General features: G+C 51.2%; 1 protein-coding gene across 10 annotated transcripts in view; it reads right to left on the bottom strand.

Annotated features, from left to right (window-relative positions):
- The window catches only part of LOC120392407 (C-type lectin domain family 2 member D-like), a 73,961-nt gene that overhangs the window by 15,122 nt on the left and 35,520 nt on the right, over positions 1-23,319 (bottom strand). The window contains exon 1 of one of the 10 annotated variants that reach the window (XR_005591688.1): positions 196-338. The exons of the other annotated variants lie outside the window; for them this stretch is intronic. The gene's annotated coding sequence lies outside the window, so the exon portion shown is untranslated. Of the gene's footprint in view, positions 1-195; positions 339-23,319 lie in introns of those variants that run through there. 10 annotated transcript variants of the gene reach the window in all.

The raw sequence follows: 23,319 nt of genomic DNA, 5'->3' as shown, positions 1-23,319 counted from the left end.
CCCACTCTAGGGCTTCAGCCACCATATCACATTGCATCTCATAGCCCTGCCCCCAATGGACCCAGGCAACGGGTATGGAGGAAGAATGCTCTGATGAAACAGACACGTTCCACACCAAGCACAATGTTAGCACTTCAGCAACAACAACAAGAAGTCTCCCCCCATTTCTATATGGCAATACAATTTGCATCTTACCTTGGGGGAGATACCCTGGGCTGTTGGCAAGCAGAGCGCTCTCGGCAAAACCAGCCCAGCAGAGCTCCAGATAGTGAGATGAGCTGCTGGCAAGGCAGGAGCGGGAGAGGTATTAAACAGCAGTGTGGATGCACATGCTGGAGTATGAGACTGAGCCAAGATGTACTGCCGTCAGGAATGCTGGGCACTTATATTGCTCAGAAGTAGCTGGGCAGCCTGCCAGCCAAGCCAGACTTCTGCGGGCTTGGGTATTGTTGTACAGTAACTCAGCTCTGCCAAGTACATTTCCTTTATCTGGCTGCAATGATAATGTCAGCTCCAGGGCACAGAGGGGTGTCCCCATCACTCTTTCATGACCAGAGAGTGACATACAAGACCCACCCCGATCACTCTCCCCCGTACACCTTAAAGCCCTCACTGCCAGCTATGATAAGGACCCCCTGCAAAAGTCACCAGCATGGTGGACATGCGGGGGATGAGAGCGCCGAGTGACTGGGCAAGGTCACCCTGCAGACATTGCTGTGGGGAAGCAATGTCTGACATGAACCCAGTGGAACCAGTAGTGCAGAGCTGATCCGTAGAAGGACACAGTCACTGAGTAAAGCCAGTGCTGGCTGAGTGTTTACTGAACGCCACGGCTAAACCCCAGATGGATGCAGAGTGGAGAGGGGGTCTGCACTCAGCGGGAGAGACACCCTGAAGTCAATGGGGAGAAGAGAGGGGGGGAGAAGCTGGGTAAACACACCCTGCATTTTCTTCTCTCCAGACACCCTGTGTAACCCACTGCTCAGCCCCTCCCCAGAGGAGCTGAGTGTGTTACAGCCCCTAGTTACTCAGCCTGACTCTAGCTCAAGCTGCAGTAAGTCTCTAGCTCTGGCCATGCCTGGTTGATCACTGGTGTGGCAGCCATGGCGGGGGTGGTCGCACCTGTTTGCAGTGCTTTGGAATACTGTCCCTAGGTGTCAATGCAGGCAGAGGGGCTAGCAACATACTTGCTGTGTCAGTCCACACACACTTACACGCATGAGTCAGTCCTGCTGGGGAAGGATGGTTTTGTGGTTAAGGCACAAGACTGGGAAACCTAGATTCAATCCCCATGTCTGCCACAGATTCCCTGGGCGACCATGGACAAGTCAGTGCATCTCCCTGGGCCTCAACTGCCCATCTGTACAGGTTAATAATCCTTCCTGCTTGTCTTGTCTTTTTACATTGTCATCTCTTTGGGACAGGGACTGTCTCTCGCTGTGTGTCTGTGCAGCGCCTGGCCCTGATCTCAGCTGGGGCAGGGACTGTCTCTTGCTGGATCTCAGCTGGGGCAGGGACTGTCTCTCGCTGTGTGTCTGTGCAGTGCCCGGCACAACGGGGTGCTAACCGGGGTTTCTAGGAACTACAGGAACACACACAAACACTAAGCCCTGTTTCCACACAAACATCCCCACATCTGCGACCCACGGATGTTAGGAAGGGAGTGCCTGTATTATACAATGCATGTGACCAATAATAGCCTGTGCTCTGAGCCAACCTAGCTGTGCCAATGATCTCTGAGTTCTTGGCTGCATTCTTCTGAGCCTCAAACTGGCAACCAGCCCAGGAGAATTGGGTGATTCTGACATCAGAAAATCTAATCAAATCGGTCTGTCTCACACCTGGTATTTCTGATGAGCGAGGGAGCAGTGGCCATGTGGAAGCTCAGTCTCTCTACTTTACAGCCATGGACCCTAATGCTGCAGCCCTTGGGAACCTGGGAACCCAGGCTGGGCAGTGATGGTTCTCCCAGCCCTGCCTGGCTAAGCAGACACCAGACCATAACAATCACTTCTTCTTCGAGTGCTTGCTCATATCGATTCCAATTAGGTGTGCACGCCGTGTGCACGATTGTCGGGGAAATTTTACCCTAGCAACACCCGGTGGGTCGGCTGTGGGCCCCCCTGGAGTGGCGACTTATGGCACTGGACATATACCCCAGCCGACCCAGTGCCCCCTCAGTTCCTTCTTACCGTCCATGATGGTCATTGGAACGGTGGAGCGTGGCATAGCTGTCTTCCACTCTCCCTAGCTTTTCCTGTTAGATATTGTTGTAAATAGTTTGCCAGTTGTATAGTTATAGATTTAGTGTAGTTTAGTAGTTGTTCTAGAGTAGTTTATCAGTGAAGTTAGCGGGCAGAAAGGGGGTTTCTCCCCCTCTTCCCCCCGGCGTGCTGCCTGGGCTCATGCCCAAGGCTCTGGAGTTTAAACTGTGCTCAACCTGCTCTAAGCCTATGCCAACAGGGGATCCCCACGACTCTTGTTTAAAGTGTCTCAGGGAGTCTCACCAGACTGAAAAGTGTAAGATCTGCAAGGCTTTCCGACCTCGAACCAAAAAGAAGCAGGACTTTAGGCTCAAACAGCTCCTCATGGAGGCAGCCCTCAGCCCGGAGCCTCCTTCGGCATGCCAAGTTCTGGCACTGAGTGCCTCGGTACCACTCGGACTTCCCTGCACCGGTATGAGCGTCGATCCCGCTCGAGAAGCCACTCCCAGCACTGCTCCCACAGACGGTCTTCATCGCGATCCAGGTCTGTATCTCAGTACCAGCATGACTATCGGCACTGTTCTCGATCCCTATACCGCTCCCCGGCACTACGCAGCGACCACACACCTGTGGGCGAGCACCACATGGCACCGTTCCCAGCGGAGTCAACGCAGGCACACTCCGCACTGCCCTGGCCCTCACGATCCGCCTCTCGCTCTTCGCAGTCTGATGCAGGGGCGGCTCCAGGCCCCAGCACACCAAGCACGTGCTTGAGGCGGCATGCCACGGGGTGCGCTTTGCCGGTCGCCGGGAGGGCAGCAGGTGGCTCCGGTGGACCTCCCACAGGTGTGCCTGTGGAGGGTCCACTGGTCCCGCGGCTCCGGTGGAGCATCCGCAGGCACGCCTGCGGGAGGTCCACCGGAGCCGTGGGATCAGCGGATCCTCCGCAGGCACGTCTGCGGGAGGTCCACCGGAGCCGTGGGACCGGCGACCGGCAGAGCGCACCCCGCGGCGTGCCACCATGCTTGGGGTGGCGAAATGGCTAGAGCCGCCCCTGGTCTGACGGTGCCTCCTGTTCAGCCTATCCTGCTCCAGGTCAGGCAGTGGACGATCTTGGCCATTGGCAGGATGGGGCCGAAGACCCTAGACAGGATCTTGCACACTGGCCTTTTTGGACCCCATGGGCTTATCACCAAGCCCAAGGGGCTCCTCCGGTGGCCTCCCGCTCAGCACGTTCAGAAGATGAGGAGGATGCTTCAGGGGCTAATGGATCCTGTGGCGGGTCCAGTTGTGAGGGGTGCTGATGTCCAGGATCCATTGTACTGGGGTCAGGGGCCTGCGTAGGAGTTGGCGCAGGTGCCTCCATACCCCCGGTACAATGGATCCTGGACATCTGACCTTAAGACCTTTTATGTAGGGTGGCACGTAACATGGATCTTCAGGCAGAGGAGATAGTGGAGTTGGAGGACCTGGTGGTGAGCATCCTCTCAGCTGATGCCCCATCCCGGGTAGCATTACCCATTATCCACACTATTCAGGCTAACGCCAACACGCTTTGGCAGACCCCTGCTTCTATCCCACCTACTGCCAGAGGGGTAGAGAGGAAATACTTTGTCCCCGCCAAAGACTATGATTATCTCTACACCCACCCTCAGCCGTGTTCACTAGTGGTGTTTTCAGTGAACGCAAGTGAATGCCATGGCCAACAGGCTGCAGCGCCCAAATCTAAGGACGCCAAGTGCTTCGATTTGTTTGGACGCAAAATTTACTCAGCGGGGGGTCTGCAGCTCAGAGCCGCTAACCAACAGGTGCTCTTGAGCCGCTATGACTACAACTCATGGAACTCCATGGGTAAATTTAAGGAGTTGATCCCCCAAGACTTGAGGGATGAGTTTGGGGCCTTAGTGGAAGAATGTAAAAAGGTGGCTAGACCTCCTTACAGGCCTCTCTAGACGTAGCGGACTCTGCCACTAGCACACTAGCATCGGGCATAGCTATGCAATGCATTTCCTGGCTGCAAGTGTCTGGCTTACCGCCAGAACTGCAGCAGACCCTTCAAGATCTGCCATTTGATGGTCAGGGCCTGTTCTCGGATAAAACGGACTCTCGGTTACAGAGCCTTAAGGATTCCAGAACCATCAAGTGCTCCCTAGGGATGCATGTCCCAGGACCCCAGCGCAGGCCCTTTAGACCACAGCCCCAAAGGTTCTACCCTCCCCCTCATCCAAGACAAGACTTTTCCAGAAGATGTGGACAAGGTGGTAGAAGGAGATCCACCGGCCACCAGCCTAGTCAGAACCAAGGCCCTCCTAGACCATCCTCAGGGCCCAGACAAAATTTTTGAAGGTGCGCCCGAGGACGGCGTACTAGCCACCACCCAGGATCCATTCCCTTTATTTCGGGATCTCCCATTTCCACCATGCGTGGTCCCTTATAACCTCGGACTGATGGATTCTTCGCACGGTGGAAAGGGGATATGCTCTCCAATTTTCTTTGTCCCCCTCCTCCCATCCTCCCGCCCTGTCCCTCTTCAGAGACCCCTCTCACAAGCAACTCCTTATACAGGAGGTTTTTACGCTCCTCTCCATGGGAGCGATAGAGGAGGTTCCATCAGACTTAAGGAGCAGGGGGTTTTACTCCCGCTATTTCCTGATCCCCAAGACAAAAGGGGGACTTCGACCCATTTTAGATCTGCACGGACTCAACAAATTCATGGTAAAGTTGAAGTTCCGCATGGTCTCATTGGGGACCATTATCTCTTCCCTGGATCCTGGAGACTGGTACGCCGTCCTCGATATGAAGAATGCATATTTTCACATAGCAATCTACCCTCCGCCCAGGCGCTTCCTTCGATATGTAGTAAACTATGTACATTACCAATTTTCCGTCCTTTTCTTCGAGCTGTCCACAGCTCCGAGCGTGTTTACCAAATGTATGGCCATAGTGGCAGCCTACCTTCATTGACAAAGGATACAGGTGTTCCCGTATCTAGATGACTGGCTAGTTCGCAGCCACACCAGGGAAGAAATTCAATCCCACGTCCAACTCACCCTGTGCACATTCCACAAGCTGGGCATCTTACTCAACAGAGAAAAGTCTACTCTGGAGCCAACCCAGAGAATAGAGTTTATCGGGGAAGTCTTAGACTCCAGACTCGCCCACACCCTTCTGCCAGATACTCATTTTCAGACTATTGCAAACATCATCTGCAGCCTCCAAGGCTTACCAACTTCCACGATAAGAATGTGACTTGGACTTTTGGGACACATGGCGTTGTGCACTTACGTAACCAGGCATGCCAGACTTTGGATCCGCCTGCTTCAGGCCTGGGTATCATCGGTGTACCATCCAGGCCGGGATAGTCTGAACATGGTGGTCACGGTTCTGAATTCGGTCTTGACCTCCCTTAACTGGTGGATAAAAGCGTTGTGTGATTGCTGAGTGCCGTGCTTGTTTCAGGGTTACTCTGAGCCCCCAGGAGGGAGGGCGGGTGGTCATGCCAAGGCGCATGGCTGGAAGCTGGGACCCCATCCCTGACCTGGATACCCCTGCCCCCAGAGTTGCCAACCCTTCAGTATTGGCCTGGAGTCTCCCAGAATCAGCCCTGATCTCTCGGTGACTACTGAAAGCAATCCGGGAGATTTTAACAGGGTATTTTAAGAAAATGACATTATGTCATGCTGGGGAAAAAATCTCCTGGAATAGCTTCAGTCAGAGTTGGCAACTCTACCCCGAACTAACATTGGTTAGGGCTGAATCTTAACCCCCTCCCACCTCCCCGTATGGAGTATTTAAACTTTCCTCTCATCTGGGGCAGGCTGCTCTGTTCAGCCATTTACCCACATCACAAAGGCAGGGATCTGTTCTTCCTCTGTCTATAAATTTGCACACACCTGGCAACCTCTGTTAGCCACCTCCTGTACCAAGATGCTGGGAGCTCTGCCCTCAGGAAGCAAGCTCAGAAGTTGTTCAATGGACTGTGTTAAAAATAGGCTCCCTTTGGAGCTCTGTTTAACTGCTCTATGATCATTCACGTGGCAGAAGGCCCGAAAAGAGCTATGTGGGAATAAGGAAACAGCAGAAAGTGGTGGGAGTTTGCACCAGCAGTAGGTTTAGCCAATGCAGGCTCCTCCACACATCATGATAACGGTCAACCCCCATCTCCTCCTGTGGATCTAGCGATGGTTCTTAGCTGGTCCCCAACACTGTCATCCCTCAGCACCTCACAATCTTTTCAGGTGTTTCTCCTCAGAACACCCCGTAAGAGAGGGCTGAGATCTGCATTGGAAGGATGGAGAATTGAATCTAGGCCTCTCGAGTCACAGGTTACCACCCTAACCACTAAACTGTCCTTCCTCTGATTGGGCCTTGCTTTGGGAGGAAAACCAGACTTATGTCAGCGCTAGGCCGGAATCATTGTTAAAGTCCCATGTAGCCTTTTATTTTATTGAAAGTGAATTTTATAAAGTGGTATAACACCACTCTGGGTTTGACTCTGGTGGCTACAGTTTCAAGCTTAATAACTGAGTGAAAGTCACCTCTGCTACTTGTTTTAGAGTTAGAGTCTCTAGGAACACAAAAACCAAGGGGACTGACTACACATATATTCACCAGTACAAAGTAAGTCTGGTCTATTTTATACGTTTTATTAAAGTTGCAGTTGAAGTTATGATTACCCAAGCATATAGAAATTCTGTACTGACCTATGCACAAGTTACAACTTCCTCAAATCCTTAACAACAGTGTTAGAGCCTGATGGGTCTCTTAAGTCTTGATCATCAATAGAGGGATGGTTCCTGTTGGAGTCACCACATCTCTCTGGGCCTCAACTGCTCATCCGTAAAGGGTAATAATCCTTCCTGTTTTGTCTTTTTACATTGTCTCTCGCTGTGTGTCTGTGCAGCACCCAGCACAACGGGGTGCTAACCGGGGTTTCTAGGAACTACAGGAACACACACAAACACTAAGCCCTGCTTTCACACAAACATCCTCACACCTGCGACCCACGGATGTTAGGAAGGGAGTGCCTGTATTATGCAATGCACATGATCAATAATAGCCTGTGCTCTGAGCCAACCCAGCAGTGCTAATGATCTCTGAGTTCTTGGCTGCATTCTTCTGAGCCTCAAACTGGCAACCAGCCCAGGAGAATTGGGTGATTCTGACATCAGAAACTTTCTAATCAATTTGGTCTGACTCACACCTGGTATTTCTGATGAGCGAGGGAGCAGTGGCCACGTGGAAGCTCAGTCTCTCCGCTTTACTGCCCTGGATCCTAATGCTGCAGCCCTTGGGAACCTGGGAACCCAGGCTGGGCAGTGATGGTCCTCCCAGCCCTGCATGGCTAAGCAGACACCAGACCATAACAATCACTTCATTCCATCCCCCCCATGAGTTACCTCTGGGTCCAGTGTCAGTTCAGATGCACTGCACAGACTCACCCTGGACCAGCACAGGCACGGAGGGGTGGGAAGAGTGTGGGCACTGGACCCCACCCCAATTAAATATCTCTCTGTACTTACCCTCACATTCCCCTGTTGGAGCAAAATCTTAACACTCCCACCCCCCTCACCACCATCCCACCCCTGCCACATGGTGCAGAGGGAGACCTGGTGGGGCAGGAGGGAATTTCAGTGGCTGCTGCACTCAGAGAGAACCACCTGAGATGCCTAAGGCCCGGCAGAGCCTGCACTGAGGGCTCCTTGTCCAGGACATGCAGGGACAGCTGCCCTGGAGTCAACAGGTTTAGGTTCCTCCCAATGGCAGCTTGCTGGACGCTGGATTGGACCTTCCCAATGAAACTCAAATTTGAGTAGCTGAGGAGAGAGCGAAGGCCTCCTGCAGTGACTGGCATCCTCCCTAGCCTGAATCAATGTATCCCGCCTGCTCCTATCCCATACAGCATCAGTGTCCTGTGTGCAGCTGGCAAGAGAGCTCCTCCCCCTTCCCCAGCCCCCCTCCCTGCCACCCTGCACACCCCTGATTGGGAGGCAGTGCCAGTCAAACACACCGAATTAACTCTGACCCTGGGGAAGGAATGAGCAGATGGGGAAGCAGCCTGGGAAATTGAGAAAGAAAGCAAAGAAAGAGTGAGGAGCTGTCCCCGGAGTGAGAGCAGAGAGGGAGGAGAGCCAGGTCCTGGCAACAGGGGACTCCTGTCAACTCTCCACCTGCCGGCGACAGGAGCTGAGACCACGTACCCGACCCACTGACATGAGCTCCCACCGCACGCCAGCACCAGAGCAGAGCAGGGACCAGCTGGACTGACCCAAGCAGGGGAGGGGATTGCGTTGGCATGGGGCAGAGGCTCTGTGTGTGTCTAGCCAGGCGGGGTGAGGGAAGAGCTGTTTTGCTTTATGCTATGCCGGGGGGAGGGAGCATGTGAACCTCTGGCTAGAGATCCTGATTTGGGTCTGTCCCTGGCTTGGCTGGGTTAGATAAAAGTGTGGTGCGATTGTTGAGTGTGGTGCTTGTTCCAGGGTTCCTCTGAGGACCCCCACGAGGGCGGGCAGGCGGCTGTGCCAAGGCGCATGGCTCGGACCTGGGACCCCTTCCCTGATGCCGGATACCCCCGTCTGACAGAGATTAGGGCTGAGTCTTAACAAATAACCCCTCCCCCCGTGTATGGAGCAATCAAACTTCCCTCTCATCTGGGGCAGGCTGCTCTGCGCAACTGTCAACTAAGTCACATGGCATCTGTCTGTCCCCACTCTGTGTACAGGCTCACACCCCAGAGGCAGCCTCTGATTGCAGCCTCCTGAACCACGATGCTGGGAGCTCTGCCCTCGGGAAGCAAGCTCAGAAGTGGCTCAGGTAAAAGAATTCTCCTCTCTGAGCTCTAACTGCTGCACGGTGGTTCACTTGGCAGAACGCCTGGAAAGGGCCGCGTGGGAATAAGGAAACAGCAGAAAGTGCTGGGAGCTTGCACAAGGTCCTACACACACCCTTGGTAACACAGGACAGTTTTTCATTATGAAAGGAGCTTTGCACCAGTCTCCTGCATCCTCCAGCGAATCGCTTCCCTGTGACATCGCGTCCCGCACCACAGAGTCCCAGCTTTCCTCCTCTTTAAAACCCAAAGTGACAAGACTGAGACGTGTAGTCCACATGGATTACACCGGGCACCAGACGCCACTGTATCGTGTGTGTAACAGCTAGCTAACCCCAGCCTGTGACAGCTACACAAACTGGGCCGGGAGCCAGCCATGCCACTCCTCCTGGGAAATATACCACAAAGGCAGCGTGTTTTCCTCACAATGCCCGGGGCAGGAGAGGAATGTGAGATTACCACTGCTAACTAAAGTAGGCAAACAACACCACTCCACCCTTGCTACCTCCTGCACTACAGCAACTCCCCACGTCTGGAAGGTTCACCTGGCAACAAGATTCCTGGCTTAATGAAGCAAGTGCATCCAGCAATGACAGTGCCCCCCTCTCTATGCAAGGCACTAGTGGGCAATTGACCTGACCGTCACGGCAAGCCCCAATCTGCGAAGACAGAGAGGGAGGGAAGGAATGGATTTTGCCATGAGCTACAGTGCAAGGGAAGGGCAGTGGATTGCACCAGCTAGGGACTGTACCCCAAATCAGTGCAGGGGGCGAATGCACTGTATCCCTGAGTCAGAGCAGGAAGGAGTGGGGAGAACTCCATTCTGACTTCTTTGTTTTGTCTCTCTCAGACTTGGCAGAATGCCTGATTGGAAAGGGAAACATGCTGTTTATCAAGCCTGAAGGGCTAATTTGGGACCATGACTTACGAGAGAGCTCTGCATGGGTGTGACACGTTTTCATGGCACGTCTCTAAGCTGGAAGCTGGCAGCCAGCCCAGGAAAAACAGGCAATTCTGACATTGCAAACATTCCAATCGGTCTGATTCATGGCTGGTGGTTCTGCTGAGTGAAGGAGCAGTGGCCATGTGGAAGGTCAATCTCTCCGCTTTGCTGCCCTAAGATAGGGTGACTCGATGTCCCGATTTTATAGGGACAGTCATGATTTTTGGGTCTTTTTCTTATATAGGTTCCTATTACCCATCAACCCCGTTCTGATTTTTCACATTTGCTGTCTGGTCACCCTACCTTAAGATCTAACGCTGCATCCCACTGGGAACCCAGCCTGTGCCCACTAGAGGCTTGCATAGGTTGTGCAGTGTGGTTGTAGCAAGATGCAGTCACCTTGGGCAGCTGTAGGAATTGTGTGCTGCCCCATGCACCTCAATGGGGAGTTAACTCCAGGATCCATTGCTTTGAGGGGGCTCACCAACCCCATCCCAGGATTGATTCAGGCTAGTGGAGGATGGCAGTCACTGCAGGGGGCCTTCACTCCCTCCTCAGCTATTGAATATTGAGGTTCATTGGCAAGGACCAACTCATCTCCCAACAAGCTGTCATTTGGAAGAGCCTATAACCTGTTCATTCAGAGCAGCTGCCCCAGCATTTCCTGGACAAAGAGCCCTCAGTGCAGGCTCTACCGGGCCACATGCATCGGTGGACAGTTCTCTCTGAATGCAGCAGCCACTGAAATTCTCTGCTGCACCCCAAGGTCTCTCTCTGCACAGGGTGGGACCTGGGTCTTCTGCACATTGGCAGGGGTGGGGGGTGGTGGTGGGAGCATATTAAGATTTTGCTCCAACAGAAGGGAAGTACAGAGAAGTATCAAATGGGGGTGGGGTCTAGTGCCCACCCTTCTCCAATCCTGCTGTCCCTGTGCTGGGCCCAGGGTGAGTCATCTCCACTAGTGCTGGTCCCAGGAGGTAGCCTATGGAGGAGGAAGGGGTGCAGAAGACTAACCAGTAGAACGTGATTGTTAAGGTCTGGTGTCTGCTTAGGCATGGTGGCTGGGAGCAACATCACTGCCCAGGCTGGGTTCCCAGGTTCCCAAGGGCTGCGGCATTAGGATCCATGGCTGTCAAGCGGAGAGACTGAGCTTCCACGTGGCCACTGCTTCCTTGCTCATCAGAAGCAGGGGTGAAAGTAACTTAAAACTCTTACTGGAAGGGGGTGGAGCCTTGAGCAGAAGGGCAGGGCCTCAGGCAGAAGGGGTGGGGCTGGGTCAGCCTCCCTTCAGCGCTGCCCAGGCCACGCCACCAGGCGCTCTGGCAGCGCTTTAACGTCAGCTGTGTACGGGTCTGTACTGGCAGCCACTTCTTACCGGTACACCATACTGGCCGGTAGCGGCCCACTTTCCCCTCTGCTCAGCAGAATCACCGGCAATGAGTGGGACCCGCTGGAATATTTGCAATGTCAGAATCGCCCCTTACTCCTGGGCTGGCTGACAGCTTCCAGCTTAGAGACGAGCAGTGAAGAGCTCGCTGTGATTATGGGCAGGGCTAGGTTCACTCAGCTCACAGGCTTCTGTAAGTCACATGTTGTGCCGGTGCTCCCTTCCTTAAATATCAGTACGATTTGTTTGTGTGAAAGCCAGGCTTAGTGTTTGTGGGTGTTCCTGTAGTGCCTAGAGGCCCCAGCTGAGATCAGGGCCCCATCGTGCCAGACACTCCACACAGAAACAGTCTCCAGAGGCTTGGGGGGCAGTGTGGCGTAGTATCGTGGCATAGCATGCTGGACTGGCATTTGGGATATGGAGGTTCTAACCCTTGGGCTGCTGTGTGACTTTTGGGCATCACTTTGCGTCCTTGTGACTCTTCTTCCCCACCTATAAAGAGATCTACAGAAGAGAAATGCTCCATGAGAACTACATGTTGCTAGTATCAGAGGGGGAGCCGTGTTAGTCTGGGTCTTAAAAGCAGCAAAGAATCCTGTGGCACCTTATAGACTAACAGACGCATTAGTGCATGAGCTTTCGTGGGTGAATACCCACTTCGTCGGATGTTGCTATTGTCCTTTGTTCTGATTCTCCAGCCGCAGTCCCCTCTTCTCTTTATTTTCTATATTTCCATCCTTCATTCTGTCTCCGCACAACTGCTTCTCCCTACAAGACCTGTGTATCCTTTAAGTGCCCCTTGAACCCTACTTCTCACTTTCCTTTGTTGATTTTCATAGAAACATTTTGCTAAAATACTTAAAATGCAGCAACCTGATTGCCTTCTAAAAGGTAATAATTGATATATATCTCTCCTAGAAAGGGGGAGGACCTTGAGGTAGGTCATCCAGCCCCCCCCCTGCCTTCACTACATTTTTTTTTTTGGATCCCCTAGTGCCTCCTCCTCAATTGAAAACTCACAATGCTGGGTTTAGCAGGCCAATGCTCAAACCACTGAGCTATTCCTCCCCCCACTTCTATGATGCGATAACTGGCCCTTTGGATATAGGGAAAGCGGTGGATGTGGAGTCAAGATATATCACATCCACTGCTTTCCCCATATCCAAAGGGCCAGTTATCTCATCATAGAAGGCAATCCGGTTGGTCAGGCATGACTTGCCCTTGGTGAATCCATGTTGACTGTTCCTGATCACCTTCCTCTCCTCCAAGTGCTTCAGAATGGATTCCTTGAGGACCTGCTCCATGATTTTGCCGGGGACTGAAGTGAGACTGACTTGTCTGTAGTTCCCTGGGTTCTCTTTCTTCCCTTTTTGATAGATGGACACTATATTTGCCTTTTTCCAATCGTCCGGGACATCCCACAATTGCCACAAGTTTTCAAAGATAATGGCCAATGGCTTTGCAATCACATCAGCCAACTCCCTCAGCACCCTTGGATATATTAGATCTGGACCCATGGACTTGTGAATGTCCAGCTTTTCTAAATAGTCCTTAACCTGTTCTTTCACCACTGGGGGCTGCTCACCTCCTCCCCATACTGTGTTGCCTGGTGCAGCAGTCTGGGAACTGATCCTGTCTGTGAAGACTGAGGCAAAAAAAGCATTGAGTACATCAGCTTTTTTTCACATCATCTATTACTATGTTGCCTCCCCCATTCAGTAAGGGTCCCACACTTTCTCTGACCTTCTTCTTGTTGCTAACATACCTGTAGAAACCCTTCTTGTTACCCTTCACTTCCCTTGCTAGTTGCAATTCCAATTGTGATTTGGCTTTCCTGATTATATGCTCCCTGCATGCTCGAGAAATATTTTTATACTCCTCCCTAGTTATCTATCCAAGTTTCCACTTCTTGTAAGCTTCCTGTTTATGTTTAAGCTCACCGAAGCTTTCACTGTTAAGCTAAGCTGGTCGCCTGCCATATTTGCTATTCTTTCTGTACATCAGGATTGTTTGTTCCTGCGCCCTCCATAAGCCTTCTTTAAAATACAGCCAGCTCTCCTGGACTCCTTTCCCCCTCATATTAGCATCCCAGGGGATCCTGCCCATCGATTCCCTAAGGGAGTCAAAGTCTGCTTATCTGAAGTCCAGGGTCCATATTTTGCTACTCTCCTTTCTTCCTTTTGTCAGGATCCTGAACTCAGCTATCTCATGGTCACTGCTGCCTAGGTTGCCACCCACGTCTACTTCCCCTACCAATTCTTCCCTGTTTGTAAACAGCAGGTCAAGAGATTCTGTGATACACGTACCAAGATACTGTGAGCTCTGCCCTCAGGAAGCAAGCTGAGAGGTTGTTCAATGTACTCTGATAAAAGAGGGCTTCCCTCCGAGTTCTATTTAACTGCTGTACAATCATTCACTTGGCAGAAGGCCCGGAAAGGGCTGTGTGGGAATGAGGAAACGGCAGAAAGTGGTGGGAGTTTGCATCAGCAGCAGGTTTAGCCAATGCAGGTTCCTCAACACATCATGGTAACGGCCAACCCTCATCTGCTCCTGTGGATCTAGCAATGGTTCTTAGCTGGCCCCCAACACTGTCATCCCTCAGCACCTCAAAATCTTTTCAGGTGTTTCTCCTCACAACACCCCCATGCGGCAGGGCTGCGATACCCGTTGTACAGATGGAGAACCAAGGCACAAACTTGCCACAGATCGCACAGGAAATTGAACCTGGGCCTCTTAAGTCACAGGCTAGCACCCTAACCACTGAACCATCCTTCCTCTGGCTGGGCCATTCTGTGGGAGGAAAACCAGGCCTATGTCGATGCTAGGCCAGAATTATTCTTAGAGGCCCAGCTCATGCTGTAGCAGCATCACACACAAGTAAACCTTCCCTCCCGCCCTGCCCTTGGTAGCACAGGAGAGGTTTTCATTATGAAAGGAGCTCTGCACCAGTCTCCTGCATCCTCCAGCAAAATGTTTCCCTGTGACAGCCCCCTCCCCGAGTCCCAGTTTTCCCCCTCTTTAAAACCCCAAATGACAGGAAACGAAGACCTGCAGCCCACATGGATTACATGGGGCACCAGCTGCCACTGCACTGCATGTGCAACAGCTAGCTAACCCCAGCCTGTGACAGCCACACAAGTTGAGCCAGGGGCCAGCCATGCCACTCCTTGTGGGAAACATTCGTGGAAGATAAGAAGCTGCCTGCTATTGTCACAGTGCACAGGGGAGGGGGAGGACTGTGCAATACAATGAGATCACCGAAAAAGATGAAAGGAAGTGAACACCACCACCACTTCACCCTTGCTACCTCATGCACTCCACAGATCTCTCCAACTCTGGGAGATTCACCCTGCAACAAGATTTCCTGCTTCCACAAACACATGATGTAAGCAAGTGAACAGACACACAGTGAGAGACGATCCCTGCCTCAAGGAGCTGACGTACAAGAAGGATTATTATCCCTTACAGATGGGCATTGAGGCCCAGAGAGATGCAGTGTCTTCCCCACGGTCACTGAGGGAATCTATGGCAGAGCTGAGTATTGGTCAACCCATGTACGTGTGTAGACTGATCCAGGAGGTGTGTTACTGGCCCCTCTGCCTGCCTTGGCTCTGAGGGACAGTATTCCACAGCGCTGCAAACAAGTGGGTGACCCCCATCTTGGCTGTCATGCTGGGGATTGAACCGGGCACATGTAGAGCTAAAATGTACAACCCACTATAGCTGGAGTTGGGCTTAGCCTGCAGTGGCTGTAACACACCCAACTCCTCTGTGGTTAGGGCTCGTCTGGCAGGGCTGAGCAGTGGGTTACACAGAGTGTCTGGAGAGAAGAAAATCCAGGGTGTATTTACTCCCCAGTGACTTTGTGGTTCCTTCCTGTTGAGTGTTACACCCTCTCCTCCTTCTGCATCAATCTGGGGGGCAGTCGCGGAGTTCAGTAAAAAGCATTTGCAGAGCACTGGCTTTATTCAGTGACAATGTTCTTCTACTGATCAACTCTGCACAACCCGAGAACTGGTTCCACACACATGTGCCAGAGCCTTGTAAAGGGACACGTCCCCACAGCAATGTCTGCAAAGTGACTTTGCCCACTCAGTCTGCTCTCTGTGCAGGGTTCATCTCCCCCATGTCCACAGTGCTGGGGACTTCCACAGGGAGCCCCTGTCATAGCAGGGAGCTGGGAGGGAGGGTTTTAGGGTGCACAGCGGAGAGTGTTCAGAGTAGGGTTTGTATGTCACTCTCACTCAGTGAAAGGGTGATGGGAATATCCTGCTGGGCCCTGGAGCTGTGGTGGCAGCCAGATGAAGTAAACGTGGTGAGAGAGTTGTGTCATCTTACAGCGGGCTTGGCTCATAGTAAAGAGGCTTGGCTGGCAGCATAGATATTGCTGAATACACGTCATCTCATACTTCAGCATGTGCAGCCAGCTGCTTCTTTAATTCTTCTCACTCCTGTCTTGGCAGTACCTAATCTTGCTGTCTGGATCTCCGCTGGGCGGGTTCTACTGAGTGCGCTCTACTTTCAAACAGCCTGACACAGCCCAGGATATCTCCACTCAAGCAGAATGCAAATTGTATTGCACAATAGAAAAACAGGATGATTTTACTGTTGTTGCTGTTGAAGTGCTAACATTATACTTGGTACAGAACGTGTCTGTCTCATCAGAGCCTTCCTTATTCATTCCCTTTAGTCTGTGTCTCCAGAAACTGTAGGGGGCACTGTGGTATAGTGTGCCATTCTGGCATTTAGATACAGGGTTTCTAATCCTAGCTCTGCCAGTGGCCTACTGTGTGACTTTTGGGCAAGTCAATCTGCCTCCTCCTGATTCTTTTCCCCAACTGTAGAGCCCTTTGAGATCTATGGACCAAAAATGCCCTATAAGAACTAGGTGTTGCTATTGTCCTTTGTTCTGAGTCTCCAGCCTCAGTCTCCCATCATCCTCTTTAATTTTCTATATTTCCAACCTTCAATCTGTCGCAGTGCAATGATTTCTCCCTACTAGACCCATGAATCCTTTAAGTCCCCTTTGAACCCTAGCTTTCTCTTTCCTTTGTCAATTTTCATAGAAACATTTTGCTAAATACTTAAAATGTAACAAAGTGATTCCAAAATTAATTAACAGATTTCAAAAACTGAACATTTCACATACCCAAAGTTGACTGCCCACTAGTGGTTTGCATAAATTGTGGGGTGTGGTTGTAGCAGGATGCAGTCACCTTAGGCAACTATGGGAATTGTGTGCTGCCCCATGCACCTCAATGGGGTGTTAACTCCCGGACTCACCAAGCCCACCCCAGCAGTGGTTCTGTGTGTGATGGGAGGGGCAGAATGCAGAAGACTCAGCCACCCCGGTAGCAATGGAGGGACCGCATGCTCTGCCTCTGTGGGAGGGGCCCCTGCTAGTGCTCTTCCAAATGGTGGGTGAAGCTCTGGGGTGGGGTCACAGTGAAGATTCACATGGGAGCTTTTGTCATGGCTCACCAACAGCCCTCGATTGCTGTAACCTGACCTGTTGCACTCATGCAGCGCTCTCTAGTAAGTCATGGTCCCAGTCTAACCCTTCATGCTTGGCAAATAGCACATTTCTCTTTCCAGTCGTGCATTCTGACAAGTCTGATTAGAGAGACAGAACTTAGAAGTCAGAATAGAGTTCTCCCCCACTCCTTCTTGCTCTGATTCAGGGGTACAGTCCCTACTTGGTACATCCCACTGCCCTTCACTTGCACTGCAGTTCATTGCAAAATCCATTCCTTCCCTCCCTCTCTATCTTTGCAGATTGGGGCTTGCCATCATGGTCAGGTGAATTGCCTACTAGTGCCTTGCCTAGAGAGTGGGGCACTGTCATTGCAGGATTACTCCTGAGGGCATTCTGTGCCAAAAAATGAAATTCTGCACCAAAAAAAAAATCTGCACACAATATTTTAAAATTCTGCAAATTGTATTTGTGAAATAGATGTGGAGGCTCCAGCCTGGCATTGGGGAGCACAGGACTCTGGCTGCACAGAGGTGAGAGATCACTGTGCAGCTCCCTCCAGGACATGGACTCAGTCGTGAGGCTGCACCCAACCCTGACACAGCACAAGGACTTGGGCCTGCAGGTTCCCCAGAAACATATGAGGGCCCTGCCCCTCCGTGACAAGTGCATCAAGTGTGGGCGGGCGGGTGGGCGGGCAGGCGCAGCAAGGCAGGATAAAAATGTGGAGGGGCTTAGTGTGCGGGATCCCGATGTCCTGATTTTATAGGGACAGTCAGTCCCGCTATTCAGGGCTTCATCTTCTCTAGGCGCCAATTACCCCACACTTCCTGTCCTGATTTTTCACCCTTGCTATCTGGTCCCATAGTTAAGAGGGTTCTGTATTGGGCAATCTGGGTGAGGGTGTCTCAGTGGGAGATCCCGGTGCGGGGGTGGGGGATCTGGATGCACAGGGGCTTCTTGTGGGGGTCCTGAGTGCAACCTTAATGGGACTCTGCAGGGGAGTCCAGGTGAAGGTTGTTGGGGCTCACCAGGGGGGTCTGTGTGTGGGGAGCTAAGTGGGGAGTCCAGATGTTGGGGGAGTGGGGCTCAGTGGGGTGGGGGTCCAGGTGCAGCTGGTTGGGGCTCAGTAGGGTGGGGTGCAGCGCCCAGCACGAGGCTCTGATCTCAGACTTGTCTTAACTGGCGCTGCTTGTGGCACTGGTCATAATGTCTTTGAGGCTGGGTGTATAGGGCAGTGTGGAATCACTGGTTATAGAATCTGCCCTGTTTCTTTTTGTTCACAGGGACATATATTCCCAGAGTCTTTAATGTTGCATGGGAATCCTTCAAGGTGTGTAAGCACACAGCTGTGCTCTCTGTGAACGGATTTTGGCCTTCAAAACGTAGGTCCTCTACCGTAGCCTGAACTTCCCTGGGGAAGCCAGAGAGATGTAGCCAGGAAGTCTTGCGCATGATGACGGATGCGGCGATGGATTGGGCCGCTGTGTCAGCAGAATCTAGAGAAACTTTCAGAGCGGTTCAGGAAATGAGGGAACCCTCTGTTATGTTGGCTTTATATTGTTCTTTTTTTATCTGCTGGAAGGTGTTCAATAAAAATTGACGTCTGAAAAAACGTTGTGTGCGTATTGGCTAGTAGGGCGGAATAGTTGGCTCTGCGAAATTGGAGGGTCGCCGATGAATAGGCTTTCCTGCCAGAGAAGTCTAGCTGTTTCCAGTCTTTATCATACTGGGTGGTTCTGGCCTGATGTTGCTTCCCCTTTTGATTAACTGTCTCTACCACCAATGAGTGTGGGATAGGGTAGGTAAACAAAAAGTCAGCTCCGTTAGCCGGTACATAGTACTTCTTGTCAGATCTTTTACAAGAAGGTGGAGCTGTGGCTGGCGACTGCCAGGCAGTTTTTGCAGGGTCCATGATGCCAGCATTAACGGGTAGAGCTATTTTGGCTGCTGGAGAAGCTTGAAGTATATCTGTCAGCTTATGCTGTGTCTTTGGTAGCAGTGATATATAAAGGGAGTCGGCTACTCATTGAAACAGATTCTGAAAAGATTTGAAATCATCTCCCGATGTCGTGAGAGGCAGCATTATTATTTCGTCAAGAGACTAAACGAAAATGTGGGTAGGTGGGAGGGTGTAACCCTCTCGCCTATCTTCAGGTTCTTTGGCTTCCTTCTCCAGCACTTCTGGGGAAGCTGGGGTAGAAGGCGAAGATGATTGTGGTGTCCTGAACCTGGGGGGGTTGGAGGGTCCAGGTTTGGGTGAGGAATGGCGAGGGGTGTACATCCCTGCTTCTACTTCCTCCTCTTCATCTCTGGAAAGAGGAGGGGCTGAGCCAGCAGGGGTAGTATTAAAGCTTGGCCCTGGTCTGGCTGGGGTGCCGCAGGTGCCGAGAAGCAGAGTTCCTGGAGTAGAAGGGATGAGGAGTTCCTCCTGGCTGACACACTGTTGCGGCACAGGGAGGCTCGATACTGAAGTGGGAGGCAAGCTCTGGCTGGGAATCAGCGTGAGCCTTGCTGATGCCGCAGATTTGCTGTACTGTATTGGTGCAGCAGGTGGCACCATTGTGCTGCTCAGTGCCTGGGTTCTCTTAGGTTCCCTCGGTGCTGAGGTAGGAGGCTCAGTTTTGGTAGGTGTGCGTCCATGAGAGGTAGGCCTCACCGGGTCTTTTGCTCCTTGGAACATCTCAGTACTAGATGGTCCTTGTGCCTCGCGGTCTGGCACTCTCAGTGCCAGCAGACTTTGAGGTCGGAGATCACTTTTTTCTAGGGGATTCTCACTGTGAAGAAGTGTGAGACCACATTTTTGTGGCTTTTTTAGGAACAGGATCCTTTGTAGCCGTTTTTGAAGAGGATCCCATGTCTGAGGCAGCTGCAAGCAAGCGCTGGCCAGGAAGCGTCCGGGACTTGGGATCGGAGGCAGGTCTGAGGGATTTCTCCATCATTAGGCGTTTTAACTGGGGACCCCTAGCCTTTCTTGTTCTTGCTGTCGGTTTTTTACAGTGGGGATACTTCTGGGCAATGTGTCTCCCCCCCAGCCAGCAGACACATTGTGTGTAGCCATCTGACAGTGGTATTGAGAGTCTGCAAGTCAGACAGCATTTGAAACCTGGAGAGCCAGGCATGTCTGAGAGGTTGTTGTTGCAAAAGAAGGGGATAGTCCCATTCCAATGCCTCTTCTGTCATTAGGCGACTGCCTGCCTGAGGCCCGGATACATGGGGAGGGAAAAGTGTTGTGTTTTTTTTTTTTAAGGTGAAGAAAAAATGAAGGGAGAAATTAATAAAGGAAGGGTAAAAATTGAGAAAGGGCTGAAATAATAGGAATCTCTAGAGTTGTTGAGGGTGCTGGTGTTGTTCCAACCAAAGCTAAAAGCGGTAGAGAAGGAACCGGGGGATGTTTGGCTGCGCACGGGGTAACCGCTCGGTGCGGTGCAAGTCAGCTGCCAGGCATGTGCAGCCATCCGGGGCACTGCTACTACAAATCTCCAACTAGAAGTGCAGGGCCACATACTGCTAAAGTGGAGCATCCACAGGCACAGTCCTCAAAGAAGAACTAAGGTTTCTCATTCATCCTGGTGTAAATCAGGAGTAAACTCAGCTGAAATCAATGGAGTTACACTAATGTAAAGTGAGTGTGACAAGAGAATCAGGCCCTGCGTCTCCTTATTTATCTGTCCAGTGTCCAGTGCACTTTTGGTGCCATATAAATAATACTCGGGGCCACATTCTTAGCTTTTGAGAACCAGCGTAGGTTCATGTGAAGCTATGATGATTTCCACCAGCTGAGGATCTGGCCCATAACTTTGAATGGAGCCCATTCTCCATTCTTTAAGTAACCTCATGCTCCTCTATAAATATATTATTTAATAAAGTATTTTTATATCTATGTTCAGTGTTACAGTGTTGTCTATCAAGCCCTTCACAGATTTCTTTGCAGGAGCTACTTTGGTGAGAACACAAAGCCATTCCCTCTCGTTGTGTGATAAGACTGGCTCATTATAATACATAGGAACCACTTTTCTCAACCTGAACTGCAGCTGCCTCTGGGGCAGGGTGCAGCAGCTGGTTAACAGTCACATAGGATGTAGCACAGAGATCCCTCACCCAGTGTTGAAATGCAGCTGCCTCTAGGGTGGGGTGCAATAGCTGGTGAACAGCACACAGCAACGCCTTATGCTGCCTTAAGACAGAAAATGAAGTATCCCATCTCTATTTGAACTGCATGGGGCTTCCCAAAGCGTGGGGCCTGGGGCAACCGCTCCAAACCATCCAATGGATGGGACAGCTCTGGAAATGTAGATACTGACATAAATAGGTCGATGAAAGCAGCCTCGCATCAAGCTAATCTCACCGGGCTGTAGTCATGGACCGGACCCATGAAGAGCACTCCACCTAGTGAACATCCGTTGCAAGTGCAGAAAAGACCGTTGTTCTTCGAGATGTGTTGCTCATATCCATTTCAATTAGGTGTGCGCGCGCCGCGTGCATGTTCGTTGGAAGATTTTTACCCTAGCATGTACTTGGCTGGGGCACTGGGTGCCTGCTTGGTTCAGGATAAGCTTATGCAGTGCTCATGCAGTGCTTTATCAGCTTGCTTCAGTTGCCTTGGATGCCTCACAATAGTTTTTCCAAAACTGCAGCAGAAATCTTTCTTGCTGAGCATGCATTCTGGCTTCTATTTTGAGAAGAAAAGTTGGAACTAATACAGGTACAAGGGAATTTATGAGACTTTCTCTGGGGACTATGAGAATTTGTCTTCTTCTTTCACAATCCCCCTGAGTTTTGTGATGTATCCTTTGGGGCCTTTTGAAATCTCCCAGAATTCACTGCTTCTGGGGATCTGTGCAAGGAACTATGGGACATGTACCCAGAGGACATTGTAATTGTGCAGTGTAATGCTAGGTGACTGCTGGGTCAGCACCCAAAAGAGCATGGTTACGCTGAACACACTGCACCACTGATCACTGCAACTACGCAGTCCCACCAGTTCATTTCTCGAAAATCCAACAAGAAACAGACAAAAGGTGGGAGGTGAGGGATACAATTATACATTTTGCTATTATATTGTTGTAACCACATACAATTAACCCATCTGTCCCTAGACATTAATTAGCTCATTTCTTACAGGTGTAATAGAGATGGGATCGTATGGGAAAAGATTTGGGGTGGGTTGCTGAACCTGACACGATTTTTAGGGGGCTGCATCGAACCTTTGAGAGCCCAGATCCACAAGGAAGAGAGAAATAAAACATGACTTGCAATGTTCTCTTTGTGGTATTGGTTCCTCTTTTCTTTTCTGTAAAGCTGAAGTAGTTCAAATTTAAAAACAAGAAGTTGAAAGAGGCAGATGTGAAAACAGAACAAACTCTAAAACAAACGGAAGCCCAAGTAAGGAGAAAAATGAGGTTAAAAAGCTGCTGGAACAGTAGTCCTCAAACTTTTTACTATCACACCCGACACAATGCATGTGAGTTCAAGCTCCAGCATCCCATGCACTAGGGATAATGCTCACATGTGTCTATTATTGAGATACTGGAGAATCCAAATGCTGTTCTGCCCAACTGGTTTCACTCACTGCTACTTATCTGCTGCCAAAATGACAAAGTCAAAAGTACAAGGCATTCATTTCTTTCCCTCCCACACACGTAGCCCCTTAGCAGGTGCCTCTCAACAGGTGACATTTCTCCTCAGTGAAGAATAGTCACTGATTCACCCCTGAGAGAGTCCCCAAGCATTGGGACAAGAGAGCAAAAGGGCCAGTGTTGGGGGCAGCCAGTGGGGAGTAGGGCATTGGACAGCATCAGGGTAGGGGAAGGATGAGGAACAGTGCCTATGTAACCCACACACCTTGTGGATGTGGTGTTCTGTCCCATCTAGTGGCCCTAAGACCACTTAGAGATCAAATGAGTCTGCACTGCAGCCTTAGCTAAGTGTCAGAGGGGTAGCCATGTTAGTCTGTATCCACAAAAACAACGAGTCCGATGGCACCTTAAAGGCTATGCCCAAATAAATCTGTTAGTCTTTGAGGTGCCACTGGACTCCTTCTAGCCTTAGCTAAGAAGCAGTTGGCTTTTAGCTCATGTGGTAGAGGCTCATGCGCTAAGCTCCCAGAGGCTCCAGGTTCAATCCCACGGCTGATAACCAGACTCCATCAGTGTTACACCTGCAGCCTTGGTGAACTGAGGAGAGATTCTGGATCAACCTCATTTACTCTGTCCCTGCTTCCCATTACCTCCATGAGCCTCCTGTTACCCAGCTTGTCCCATTCCTAGCTAGTCCCATCTATCCCTCCCCTTGGCCTACTCTGCCCCAGGTTCATTCCCTCAGCAGCACACGAGCCTCCATTCGCTCCCCTAGAACTAGAGGAAGAGTGAGGTTGCCCTGGATAGACACAGTGAAGAGTGGCAGAACAAAAGGTTTGAAGGTGAATGAAGCTGTACAGAAAGTGACGGAAAGACTTCATTCAGCCCTATCATTGCTGTTGAG

Source organism: Mauremys reevesii, unplaced genomic scaffold (genome assembly GCF_016161935.1).
Source record: "Mauremys reevesii isolate NIE-2019 unplaced genomic scaffold, ASM1616193v1 Contig1, whole genome shotgun sequence".
Lineage (NCBI taxonomy): Eukaryota > Metazoa > Chordata > Testudines > Geoemydidae > Mauremys > Mauremys reevesii.
This window is presented reverse-complemented; position numbering and strand designations above follow the sequence as displayed.